Consider the following 12,765-nt stretch of genomic DNA (forward strand, 5'->3'; position numbering starts at 1 on the left):
AATCAGCTTTGTCTGAAAAGCCCTCTTTTAGCGCTAGACATTTGGAGTCCCTCCCTTGGCACATTGCCTGGCCTATGCCTGGGGAGTGTTGTCCACAGACGTGCAGGTGGAGATAACCAGAGTGCAAAGTGGGCAAAGATACGTGCCCCTTGCTCAGTACGGAAGGTACAGGACACGGCCGCTGTGGGAGGAACCCAGGGGCTCAGGAAGCTCTAGATCAGCTGGGAGGCGGGAGCTGAAGATGTATGTTGATGGTGGACAAGCGTGTGTGTGGAGGAGGGGCATCGACAGGTGCGGCCCTTTCCAATGGCAGCCAACCCACCTCTCTGATCATGTGGCTCTGGAGAGCCAGTGACGTGACATTTCAAATATGAACAGAAGAAATAATAGGGATTTTTAACCCCCAGCGAAGCATATGTGCAACTTTGTAGAGTTTTAAGTCTGTAACAAGATATTTAAAATGAGTGTCTCTCTCCCATCCTTCCTCCCCCCTCCCATTTATCGGGCACCTTCTAAACATGTGTTGAGCATCTTCTGCATGGCAAGCTGCGCTTGGCACTGAGGTTTCACAGACCAACATCATTGCCTTCAAGGCGTCTCACAGGTAAACACAGCCATTACAAAACTGCGTGATAAGTGCTAACAGGTATGTACAGGATCCTCTGGGAGAGGTGGGAGGGAACACTTGATTGTGTTTGGTGGAGGAAGGGCAGGAGGTGACACCTGAGCTGGGGCTGGAAGGCTGGGAGAGAAATGTGCCAGGTGGACCAGCCTCTTGGAAGGGATTCTAGGCAAAGGGTGGTAATAGCTCATGTGACAATACAAAAAGTTCATGAAAGCCTGCTGTGTGCTGTCAGTGATGCAGAGATGGATGGGACTCAGTGCCCGGCCTGCAGGTGCTCACAGCCAGGAGTGAATAGGAAATGACAGTGCAGGTGACAGTGCGATTGGAGCGTGGAGAGAATGCTGTGGCAACATAGGGGCCCTGCTTAACTCAGGTATTGGTATTCACTTTTTCAGTCTCCTCCCAGGAAGTGTCTTTCTTTGCAGGTTCTTTCCTTGCTGAGAAGCTCTGTTTAAGAAGCTGGCTGGCTGTCTGCTCCCCTCAGGGTTGGCCATGCCCTTCAGCAAGTTCAATTATACTCTGAGGCATCTATTCTTACTTACAGATTTCTTCTTTGTGGAGCCAGCCCCGGGCTCAGGTAGTTGGAGTGGGCCAGGCACTTCATCTCTGGGCTTCCTTTTTCTCACTTACGAAAAAAAAGAGGCTGTTGGCCAGGTCAGTGTTTCTCAAACAGCAGTGTAGGAACCACCTGCCTCAGAATGGCATGGGCTACGGCGTCCTTGTGGGGTGGCACCTCCCCATTCATACAGCCAGATGCTTGGGAGTGGGCCTGGGATTCTGCATTTCATGGGCACCCCACATGATCCCTACATCTTAGAGTTTTGGGACGCCTGGCCTACGTGGTTTCAAACTCTAATCCTTTCAGCCCTTTATTCTTCAGCCCTAGATATGTCCACAGGAACTGGACGTATAAAATGGTAGCTTTCTTGATGCTTTATGCTTGCAATGATGCCTTCAGCACACTGCTCCGCAGTCCAGGCCTTCTGACTCTTGACCGCGTGTGCTTGTGAGCTGTTCTGCAGGCGGGTTTTGAAGAAAAGCCTTGTTAACATGCACCTGAACGTGGCTGTCAGGCTCTGCTGAGGAGCTGAATCGTTACGACAAACACCCATCTCAGCTTTTCAGCTTGGGCTTTGGAGTGTCTGACTGGCTTCCCTGTCCTGGGTCCTTCTCCCTCGGCCTCCTGTGTTCTGACGTGGAGCTGCAGGTTTCATCTTCTCTTTGACGTCTCCATTTTGGTTCCCCTCGGATCCTTTGTGAGGTTATGAAGGCAAGTTCACAGTGTTTTTGTAGCTGCTGCGTGTGTTCTCGTGCTTTGGTATTGTGTCTGAAAACACAGTTTTAAATGTTCAAAGTAAGTAAGTAAGGGCTTTATACAGCTGCCTGGGAGTCTGCCCCAGTTTCTTCTCCTTTCCCTGTAGAAATCTCCAAGCAGTCCCTAAGCTTCCACAATGCTGCTGACTTTGAGAAGCTGTTGCCTAAAGAACCCCTCTCAGCTTGACCCCTTCATGTCATTTAGGTGATATGGTCTGAGGCAAGGGCACTGAATTCTGGCCTCTCGTAAAGGTGAAACCTTGGCTCCGAGTATCCTAGATCTTAAAAATTCAGAACTTTTCTCTGGATCTTGGCTCACTTCTGGTTCTGTTATTCTGTGTTGTGGGTTTCCTTGTTGCAATCAATCTGTCAACACAGAATTCTACACTAGTAAATACTGTTGAGCCCTTTGCCATTACTCAGGTGGGAGAAATCCAAAACTGCCTTTAAATGATAAAAGTGGTGGATACAGGTATGCACTGAGAAGGCAGAGCTGGGTGTGATCCCTCCCTGTATTTCTCAAGGGTTATGCAGTGTTCTTTACCCACAGTGGGTGCCCACGGTGTGGCTGCTGGAAGCATGGATTTAAAAACAAAAATGATAGACCAGTAATGAAACTGGTGAAGGCATGGAATTCAAAGGGCTGATCAGTGTGCATTTGAATTTGCCCTTGGTTCTTCCTTAAGTTTAGTTTTCATGGAGATATCAATTAGATGCAAGATTAGTTGCAGTGCAGAATGACAAAGAGGAAAGACAGACGTTGCCTGCATTTTAAGTGTATTGGCACATCTGTTAGTTGTTTATAATTTGCCAATCATTTTGATAGATAATTCCCAGAGATTGATTAACAAACCTCTTCATTTTATGTCCAGGGGAACTGAGACACAGGAGCGAAATAATGAGTCTAAGTATACAGAGTGAAGCTGTTGGAAGGCTAGTGGACCAATAATCTAGAAGGATTTGTAGAGCACCGCCTCTCTACTGGCATATGCAGGAATGAAAATTTATCTTTGCAAAAGCTGTTAGAGGTAATGGAGGTCACCTTGGAGTGTATGGTTGCTTTGTGACATTTGTCACTTGGCTGTCACTGGGTGTTTGGCTTTTGCTGTTGTCTCTCCAAGAAGAGGGAGCTCACTGTTCACTGAGGCAGTTCATTTTATTTGTGAATGCTTCTAATTATTTGAATTCTTTAATATGAGCTATAATCAACCTGTCTTACAATTTTATTCTTTAGGACCCGTGTCTCACTATCTTTACACACCATGATTCATTCGTTCGTTCATTCATTCATTCATTCATTCATTCATTCATTCATTCATTCAAGCAAGCAAGTTGAGCACCAGCTGTGTTTTAGGTTCAGGGGGAATAAGAGAAAACAAGACAGACAAGCTTCCTGTCTCCTGGAACTTAGAGTCTGGTGTTAGTATAGTGGAAGGGCATTGAACTAGATGTAGAAAACCTGAGTACAAGCCAAAGAAATTAAAGAAGGAAGGAAGGAAGGAAGGAAGGAAGGAAGGAAGGAAGGAAGGAAGGAAGGAAATAAATAAATAAATAAATAAATGAAGGTTTTGTACCATTTGCAAACTGTGTGAACTTGGCTAAGACACTTGAGTATCTGTTTTCACTTCGTTTTACAGAGGACATTATCCCATTGGACCTTCCAAAGCAGTGAAAGTTCATTGAGGGTGATTTACCTTGTGCAATGTCAATTGCTATATATTACTGAGATTGGTACTAACTCTTGCTTTTGGAGCAGTAGTTCTCAAAGTGTGCATCCCAGGCCAGCAGCATCACCTGGGAACTTGCTAGAAATGCAAATTCCCGAGCACCACCCAAGACCTGCTGATTCTGGAGCTCAGGGGGTGGGACCTGCAAATTGGTTTCCAAGGGCTCCAGGTGAGATGCCTTCCTTAGTTGGAGAATTACTTCTGCAAACTAGAGCAATAGTCTTCAGCCTTGGCTGCACATTGGGGTCACCTGAGAAGGGGTGCTTTTAAACCTGTGCCTGCTGTGCCCTGACAAGTCAGATCAGAATCTGAGGGTAGAGCTTGCACAGAAACCTCCCAGGTGATTTTCCCGTGCAGCCAGGGCTGGCGGGGCCCAGACTTGTGATGGTGAGGAGCTCAGATGGTAGCGTTACCAGTTTGGTTTGAGTCCCAGCTCTGCCCCTTATCAGTTCTGTGGATTTTGGCAAGAGGACTCTGGCCTCAGTTTCCTTATCTGCATAATGAGGATAAAAATTCCTATCCCTCAGGGGTGTCATAACAGTCAAGTGGGATGCTGTATATAAGTCTCCGAGGACGTGTCCGGCAGGTGGTAAGTGAAGGCAGACTGAACGTACTGTGGTAGCCGTGGGGACTTGAAGCTGGTACTACTCATCTCTCCTCCCAGCCCTGTTTATCCCCCACACCAGGCTCTTCCTGCCCCGTCTTTTGGGAAACTCCATGACTGTCTTTAAAAGGCAGTGTCCTATTTGACAATATCCATCAAAATTAGAAATGCACCTGCTTTTTATCCTTGTAATTCCAATTCTTGGAATTTGTCCTACAGCTATACCTGCATAGGTGAGAAGTGATGTATGTTTATTCCTTACAACATTGTTTGTGGTAGCAAAAGACTGGAATAACCTAAATGTTCACCAATATAGCGTCTTCATGCAATTGACTCCTGTGCAGCCACAAAAAACAGTGAGGCTGTTCTTCAGGTACTGGTGTAGGGGTCTGTAGGATCTACTTTTTTAAGTGAAAAGCATATGGAAAAGAGTGTGGAAGTACATATATGGTGTGCCATCATTTGTGCAAAAACAGTAGAGGACAATATATGTTGATTTGCCTGTATATACATACGGTACCTACGGAAGGTACAAAAGCAATGGGTAATGTTTGCCTCCGAGGAAATGGTGGAATAGGGATTTTGCACAATAAACCACCGGGCGCCTTTTAAATCATGTGATTGTAACCTATTAAAGAAATTTATTTTTAAAAGTGTGGTGAAAACCTCCACTTCTTGAGCTGAAACCTTTACTTGTGGCCTGACCATGGTACGGTACAGCGGGGGTAATACCGTTTTTCTGTGACTTGGACACTGTCCTCCTTTTGATGCCATTTAAGATTGCATTACTCTTGGCACCGTGGGCTCTGATGAACCCTTGGTCAGTGACAGCACCCAGCTCTGTTTCACGTGAATGGTTGCCAGGGCAGGTCTCACGGACTCGAGGAAGTTTAGAACTGCCCCCAGCCTGTACTTGTATAACCGGCTTTGTGTTTGGCCCAGAATGCTAGGCTGTTGGATCATTTGAATCTTGATTCTGTCACCTATAGCATTAGCTCCTCTTCCCAGCTTGGTGCCGGCTCGGGGTTCGATGAGCCTGTTTCCTGTGTCTACCTTTAGTCAAGTCATTGTTAAGGCATTGGACAGGGTGTGGCTGAGAATTGAACACTGTCGTGCTGTCAGTAACGTTTCTCTACCTTGTCATCCAGCCATTAAAGACAGTGTATGCATTCACTCTGCAGATGTTTAATGTGTGCCTGTCATGTGCCAGGCGCTGTGCTAATGCTGAGGGTACATAGAGGAATAAGACAGGAGTAAGGCTTTCCTGCCTGGAAGAGATAGTCATCTGGTGTAGAGCTGTGAGAACTTTTTCTCTAGAGGGCCAGATAGTAAATATTTTCAGCTTTGTGGGCCATTCGTCTCTGTTGTAAATACTCAACTCTGTCCTGCCGGGTGGCGCCAACATAGCCATAGACAGCATGTAAACGAATGGCATGGCTATTCCAGTAAAACATTACAGAAACAAGTTGGGGGCTGGGTTTGGCCTGTGAGCCATAGTGAGCTGACCCCGGGTCTAGCAGGAAGACGGACTAGTAGCTCCGTCAGGTTTAGTAAGTGCTACAAGAGGGGTATGTACAAAGCACAGTGATGACCCAAAGGAGGGCATGATGTACATTCTGTGTGGTAGTTCAATTGGCTACATAGTCATTCACTAGGACAAACTGACTCTATGTCACTAACTTATTTGCAAATGAATCACAGGAGATTTTTCTAGATGCTTTGCTGAACTCAAGATGCATTTTATCTCTTGCATTTCACCTCGGCTACCAACTTGGTAATCACAGCAAGAAACAAATGGTTGCTTTTTGGCATGCCTTGGTCATCATGTACCCACGTTGCCTTTTTCCAGTGTTCACATTTTTTACTAAATGTCCCCCAAACCATTTGTTCTATAATTTTGCCAGGAGTCCTTATTGATTTGTAGTTATCAGGGCTTATTTATTTGTAGGTGTCAGGATTGCCCACTTTCCTTCTTTAAAATTGGGACATGACTCCTGCCATCAGGCCCCTTCCTCTTTTGTGTGACTTTGAAGTTGATCAGTCTCAGTTCTAAGAAACTTTTATAGTCAGTTAAATATGCATGAAAGAAATTATATGTTGTCTAAAGTAAATTTGGAGCCACATCAAAAAAATAGAAAGAATGCTAAAACCAATCAGTCATGGCGTGCCACTCCACCTCGGCCCCTGTCAACATTCTGGTGTTGTTTCTGCCAACTATGTGAGAAAGAATCAAAGTTTACAATCAGACTGCTTTGGGGGGATGGCTTATCGGGAAGCCTGATGCTTAAGCTATTAGTAAAGTTTTAGAGGCGCATGATTCAAGTGTGTTCAGAGGACAGTGGAATCATAGAGGAGAAAGGGGTCAGTTTCCCGTGGGCAAAGGGATGGGTAGGAAAGGCTCCACAGAACAGGTGACTCTTGATAATCAAGCAGAAGTAGTAGGAGTTGGAGGAACAGGAAACAGTTGTAAATGCTGTGTTTCCCCGAAAATAAAACCTAGCCGGACAGTCAGCTCTAATGTGTCTTTTGGAGCAAAAAGTAATATAAGCCCCGGTCTTATTTTACTATAAGATCGGGTCTTATGTAATATAAGACCGAGTCTTATATTAATTTTTGCTCCAAAAGACGCATTAGAACTAATTATCTGGCTATGTCTTATTTCCGGGGAAACATGGTAAGCTACAGTCAAAATCCTGTGCTACATATGTGTGAGAAACACTTCAAGGAAATGCCCCCAAATAATGCTACAGTAGGAATGTTGGTGAATGTGGTTTACCAAGTGGGGCTATATGGACTCGTATTAGTATTTTTCTTCACACCACACATCTCCGCCCCAGTGTTCAGCGATTCAGGTTTGCAGAGCTTGGCTGCAGGCATGCTGCAGAGCCAGGAGCTCGGAGCCAGGTCCGCGGTGCTCATGCACCCCTGCCCCTTCCATCAGTGGTAACTGAGGAGGAAATAGAGAAGCTAATAATGTTCTGATAGCCCAGATCCCTGGGAGTGGTGTAGTGTTGTCTTTGAAATCTGCAATTTCTAGACAAATCTTGGATGTAACTTGAATAAAACAGTGCAGATTGCTTCTTTGCAACCCAGCCTGATCAGGTCAGACCTTGCTTCTCTGTGCTGAAGTCTTTTACACAGTAAGAGTTACTTTCAAAATGTTCAAGTGCGAAAGCTTGAGATAATGGTTTGGGAGGCAAATGACATTGGTGCACAGAGAAAATATTCACATGCAGATTTCCCCCTTCCCCCTTTCCTCACTTAAACCATGAGAAACAAACAGGTATTTACTGCCACCATCCCCCATGACATTTCTGGCACATAGGTTTCTCACCCCCAGCATTCATTCCTACCACCATATCCATACAAAGAGGAGAGAAGCACCGGGACTGGGGAGAGTTTTGCCGCATGTGTTCTAGACATTGAGTCTTGTCTGACTCTTCTCCACAACCAGGGAAACAAGAGTTGTTGGACTGTCCTGAGTCCAGATTTTGGCTTTGATGTGTAACTGCAGGCAATGTCTTTGAACTCAGCTTTCCCTCTCCATTAAATGGAGATGATAAAATTGAGCTCACAGTTGTTGTAAGGGTTGAACCAGGTAATGTACATAAGCAGTGACCTCATGCCTGACCCATGAACTCCGTACATCGTGGTGGTGGCAGTTCATTATTATTACTTGATTGTTAGCATCAGCTCTGTCAGTCGGCTCATGTGTTTCCTATATGTGGACATGCAGGAAAAACTGCCCTTGCATTCCTTATCAGCCCTTTGTACCCATGATTCTGAGTACTGACGTGAAGTTGGCAGGCTGTGGGGCGCTGGTGGGAGTTGTGGTCCAACAACATAAAATAATGTTTGGCAAAACTTCACTTCAGAGATTGTTTTTCATCAAAGACTTTCTACAAGATTCCTGAGGGGCAGACTTCATGAAATGTCAGGTGCTGTGTGCGATTACATTACATTGATGAAGGCTGTGTTAAACTGGGAAACATGCATAAGTTAAGTAAGGGCTCAAGAAATATGTGTTGGTTAACTAGAAAAAAGGGGAATACTTAGCAACAGGGAAGAAGACAAGAGAGAGAAGGGAGGCCCCTCTGAGCTGGGTCTTGGGACCATGTAAAAGCTTCCTCACCCTTCCTGTTTCTAACCAACAACCACACTGGGACCTGGCTCTGAGGGCTTGGAAAACTTGTCTTCTTGAAGTTAGTGATGTGACTTCATACTTTTTTGGGGGACAGCCCAAGTTTTCACTTTTCTACCATTCTGAGGTCCCACTGAATTCCAGTCTTATTGGTGGCCAGAAACAAGATAAAATTAGGGGAGGAAGTTCTGTCCTCAATCAGGAGGGCCCGAAGGGTAAAAAGACTGGCTCAGCAGCCACCAGGGAAAGGATGATGAAAGAATTAACCAGTTTACATTTGCCTGCCTCTTAAGATGAAAAAGTCATCTCTAAATTATGGCTGACATTTTCCTCAGTTAAGTGGAGGCCTGAGCTCTCTCTGTGCTGTTCTCTTCTGCCCACTGTTAAGTATCAGCTGTATCTGAAGGGGTGGTGTGACCTTCAGTCCTCTTTCTCTGTTTCTAACCTGTCACGGCTGTTTGGGAACTGGGAAGACAAGGGGTCAGGCAAAAGGGGGACCTGAGCTCTGAGGTCTGGCACACAGTAGGTGCTTAATAAACATTCTTCTGTGTTGTCATCCAGTGCAGGAGCCATCTGTGGCAATTACATCAAATTTAGGGCATTGGTAGAACTGGAACCATCCTTTGTGTTTGTCTTTTTAATATCTAAACAGTAGCGTAGGTGGTATTTAGAGTATTCAGGTAGTACATATAAACCACTTTAAATACATATTTTTGTAGAAATGTCCATTTTTACCACATTTTACAGAGTGAAATTCTACTGGTCTCAGTTTAGCTGCCTACTACTCTTTCCCCTAATTTGTAGAACCATGGTTTTACATCTATTAGATTAGTCTCAGTCTCACTTCAGTCTCTTAGGCCTCCCAGTATTTATTGCAAAATCCCTATAGTTTTTCATGCCCTTTCAGTATGCAAGCATAACGCTGCCTTCATTTTTAAAAAACTTAAAATTTTTATTTTATAAATGTATATTTTACCATTCAATTTGAAAGGTTTTGTATATTTAGGCATTTAGGCCTAAGTATATGTAGGCATTTAGGAGCTTATTTTAGAAGTTAGAAATGTCTTTAAACTCTGTGACTGGTATCTTACTTGGTGGTGGGTCCACTTCACTTGCCTTGTTTTGCAGGAGATTGGGTGCTGACGTAGTACAGTCAGTTTGTTAGTGTTATTGTGTCTTTGATGTTGAGGGTAGACTCGCAGACTTCCCTCTTGAACAGACTTGGTAAGCAGGGCTTGCGGAGCAAGACGAAGACTACTGAGGCAGCGGCAGGTGGGGCAACTTGGCATTGAGCTTTCTCCTTTACACCATTCTCCTCTCTGTTTTTCCTTCTCGCTCCGTTTCCCGTGTTTCTCCCTCCTTTCCAGCCCTTATATGTTGTTAGACTTATTGCATCTACGCTGTGGTAAAGAGGGGATGTTTCTTCCTCCACTTTCCCTTCTGCTCTTCCTCATAGTTCAGGCTTTTTTTTAATGAACATTTTCCAAAATGGCTTTGGTAATTTTCCCCATACCTTGCCAGACACGTAAATGTCAGTATGGGTTTTGCAAAGAGTCTGAAAAGTCAGCAGCCTTCCCCAAAATGGATGTCAAGTCTTTGTGACTCCTGTTTGGGTGCTGAGGTGACTGTGCTCACGCTTGCAGGGACTGGCAGGAGGCGATAACTTGCACAGGGGTTGGTGGCAGCACAGGCTCGAGAGCTGCTGAAGCCTGGCCAGCACCTGGCCCTTGGCTCCTGTGTGCCCATTGCAGACTAGCGTTTTGGCTTCTGAAGCATCGTTTGTATTGACCATTTAGTCTGTGCTGTTCCATTGCCTTTTCATCATAGGAATTGCACAGCTTGAACATTTTTGACCTTGTAAGGCTTTGTAGAAGAGGCTGTAAATTCCAGATCACTCTGTACAGCGTTGTGGAGGCCAATGCTAGGGAGAGACCGTTAACGGACGACCCTGACCTCCGAAGGCTGTTCCTGCAGTTGGTCTTGGGTATATGTTGAACACATCCTAGAGGGAGCTGGTGCTACATAGAAGAGTGCTGGCGGGCATGAGCCCAAGGGAAACTTGGGGATAGACACCTGCTTTTTCACAGCGTATGGTATTTTTTCAATTTCCTGCTGCAGGAAGGGAGGTTCAGGTTTAATTAAATGTATGGTAAACAGCCTCTTTCCCTTGTTGCTTATCCTTGGTTCATTCCAAGCCCATTTCCGGGGGGCCTAGTAGGAAAGTCAGTGGCCTCTGTCGTTTTTCCCTTTCTTACCGGAAAGCTTGGGGTCTCCGGCTGACCTCCACTTTGGATGAGGGAGAGCTGAGCAGCTGCACAGCGGGGTCTGGGTAAGGGCCAAGCAGGTGTGATAGGTTTTGACTGGCAGGCGTTTTTATGTGCTCAACAGCACTGGGTCTTCTCTCAATGGTCATCTGGTCCATCTTGCACATTACTGGGGAGGAAGTACATGACTTATCCTGGATCATATAGCAGTGGAAGAACCTGGACTAGAATCCTCTCTCCTTTCTGCAGTGTGTTTTACACCCTGCATTGGCTCATCGAGGCCTGTACATCCTTCACTGTCTGGAGAAACTTAGACCCATTATGGAGACAGGTACTTGAATATGGCTAAGAGCATGTGCAATCTAATTTGGTTCCAGTGCTGGCTCTGCTTATTAACTATGTGATCTTGAGTGTGTTCCTAATCTCCGGAGTCTCTTTTTCTCTATCTGTAGAATGGGAACCATACCCACCTCATCGGGTTTTGAGGACCTCCCCAGACTGTTCCCTGGTACATATAGACACTCGGTAAACTGCACCTAGCAGCAGCATTTTCCATGCCTTGCTTCAGAGTTCAAGCTGGGTCTTCCCTCCTCTTTAACTGATACTGAGGTGGGGGAAACTACAACACATTCCAAACCTGCCTGGACTCCTGTAGGATCTTCACTTTATTCTGTACCTTCCCTGGGGGAAGTGTGCCCATTGGAAGAGGGTGCCTGTGGGTTTAATACCTTGTGGGTTTAATAATCATCTATTGGCTGAGTGACGTGGCCGAGGCCAATTGATTTTATTGGGACAGAACGTGTTGTATGTTTGTCTAGGCAACCCTGAGTCACAGACCTCTGGCTTATGAGTTATCTGCACAAGTGCACAGCCAGCTGCACACAACCTCCTCTTCCCATTAGCCATCCCTGCCCAGCTGCTCTGGTATGACTCATTCCCCAAATATTTGAGTGCCTACTATGTTCTAGGGGCAGGACAAAGTATCAGGGAAAGATACTGGTGAGCAGGAGCAGACCTGGGCCTTGACTCCGTGGATCTTATGGGGTTGTGGAGAAGACAGACTTTAAGCAAATAGGGGTAAAATTATCATCATCGTAAGGCTATGAAGAGGAAGTACTAGGGCCACTGGAGCGCACACTTGAGATTTGACCCAGGCTGGGAGGACAAGGAAAGCTCCCAAAGAAGTTAGTGGAGCTGAGAGCTGAAGGAAGGCCAAAGGGGAGGGGAAGGGGGACCTGACATGTGCCACCCCCTGAGCCTGCCACCCTCCCGCCTTTTCCTTGGTCTTTTAGGAGGTAGTTAATCTTCCTGTAATTTCAAATGTTTGCTTTTTTTTTTCCCAATTGCATAGTTTTCAGGGCAAAAATAGAGTGTAACTGCTACTTTAGGAGTTCAACGACGTAAACTGCAACCATTTGTTGTATGTGTATCGTGTGGCAGGCACTGTACATATGTTGTCATTTAATCCTCTCAATGACCCTGCAAGGTGAGTATTGTGATTTCCAGGTGAAGAAACTGAGGCTCAGAAAGGCCAAGTGACTTGGGCTTTGTCTTATGTCAATTAATGATGGGAAAGCTGGGATTTGAACATCTTGGCTTATGGCCAAACCTACCTGTGCCCTTCTGCCTCTCCCCTTTGCAGACAGACTTGAGTGACTTGATCTGGGGATCCAACCACCATCTCCATGTTGTGTCCCTGGGAAAAGGCAATCTGAGTTCCAACCCTCCAACTTATGAATGAACTTTTGGCACATGGCCCATTTATCAGTTGAGGATTGTTGTCTGGGTCAGGTCAGCGTTGAGACTAAGTGGATCTGTCTTGCGGTGGTTTTAAAATTGCTTTTTCAGTTCAAATACAGAATTAATGGAGGATGATCTTAGAAATAGAGGTGGGGGGGCAGATAAAAAGGAGGAATGTCAATTTCATTCCTGCTGCCAGCAGTGTCCCTGAGGGCCATGGGGAGAAGAAACTGGTGTGGGCTGGTAACTTTTAATTAGTCTCAGGACTCTCCTTTGGCATGTCAATTAGTGGGCTCTGGGTGGGGGTTATGTGTGTCAGTCACTTCATCTGTCTAAGTCTCAATCTCTGT

The 12,765-nt window shown here is 45.6% G+C and overlaps 1 protein-coding gene across 47 annotated transcripts in view; it reads left to right on the forward strand.

Annotated features, from left to right (window-relative positions):
- Positions 1–12,765, forward strand: part of SORBS1 (sorbin and SH3 domain containing 1) — a 221,021-nt gene that overhangs the window by 25,450 nt on the left and 182,806 nt on the right. The window contains exon 1 of one of the 47 annotated variants that reach the window (XM_074339328.1): positions 851–998. The exons of the other annotated variants lie outside the window; for them this stretch is intronic. The gene's annotated coding sequence lies outside the window, so the exon portion shown is untranslated. Of the gene's footprint in view, positions 1–850; positions 999–12,765 lie in introns of those variants that run through there. 47 annotated transcript variants of the gene reach the window in all.

Source organism: Rhinolophus sinicus, linkage group LG07 (assembly GCF_036562045.2).
Source record: "Rhinolophus sinicus isolate RSC01 linkage group LG07, ASM3656204v1, whole genome shotgun sequence".
NCBI classification, from domain to species: domain Eukaryota; kingdom Metazoa; phylum Chordata; class Mammalia; order Chiroptera; family Rhinolophidae; genus Rhinolophus; species Rhinolophus sinicus.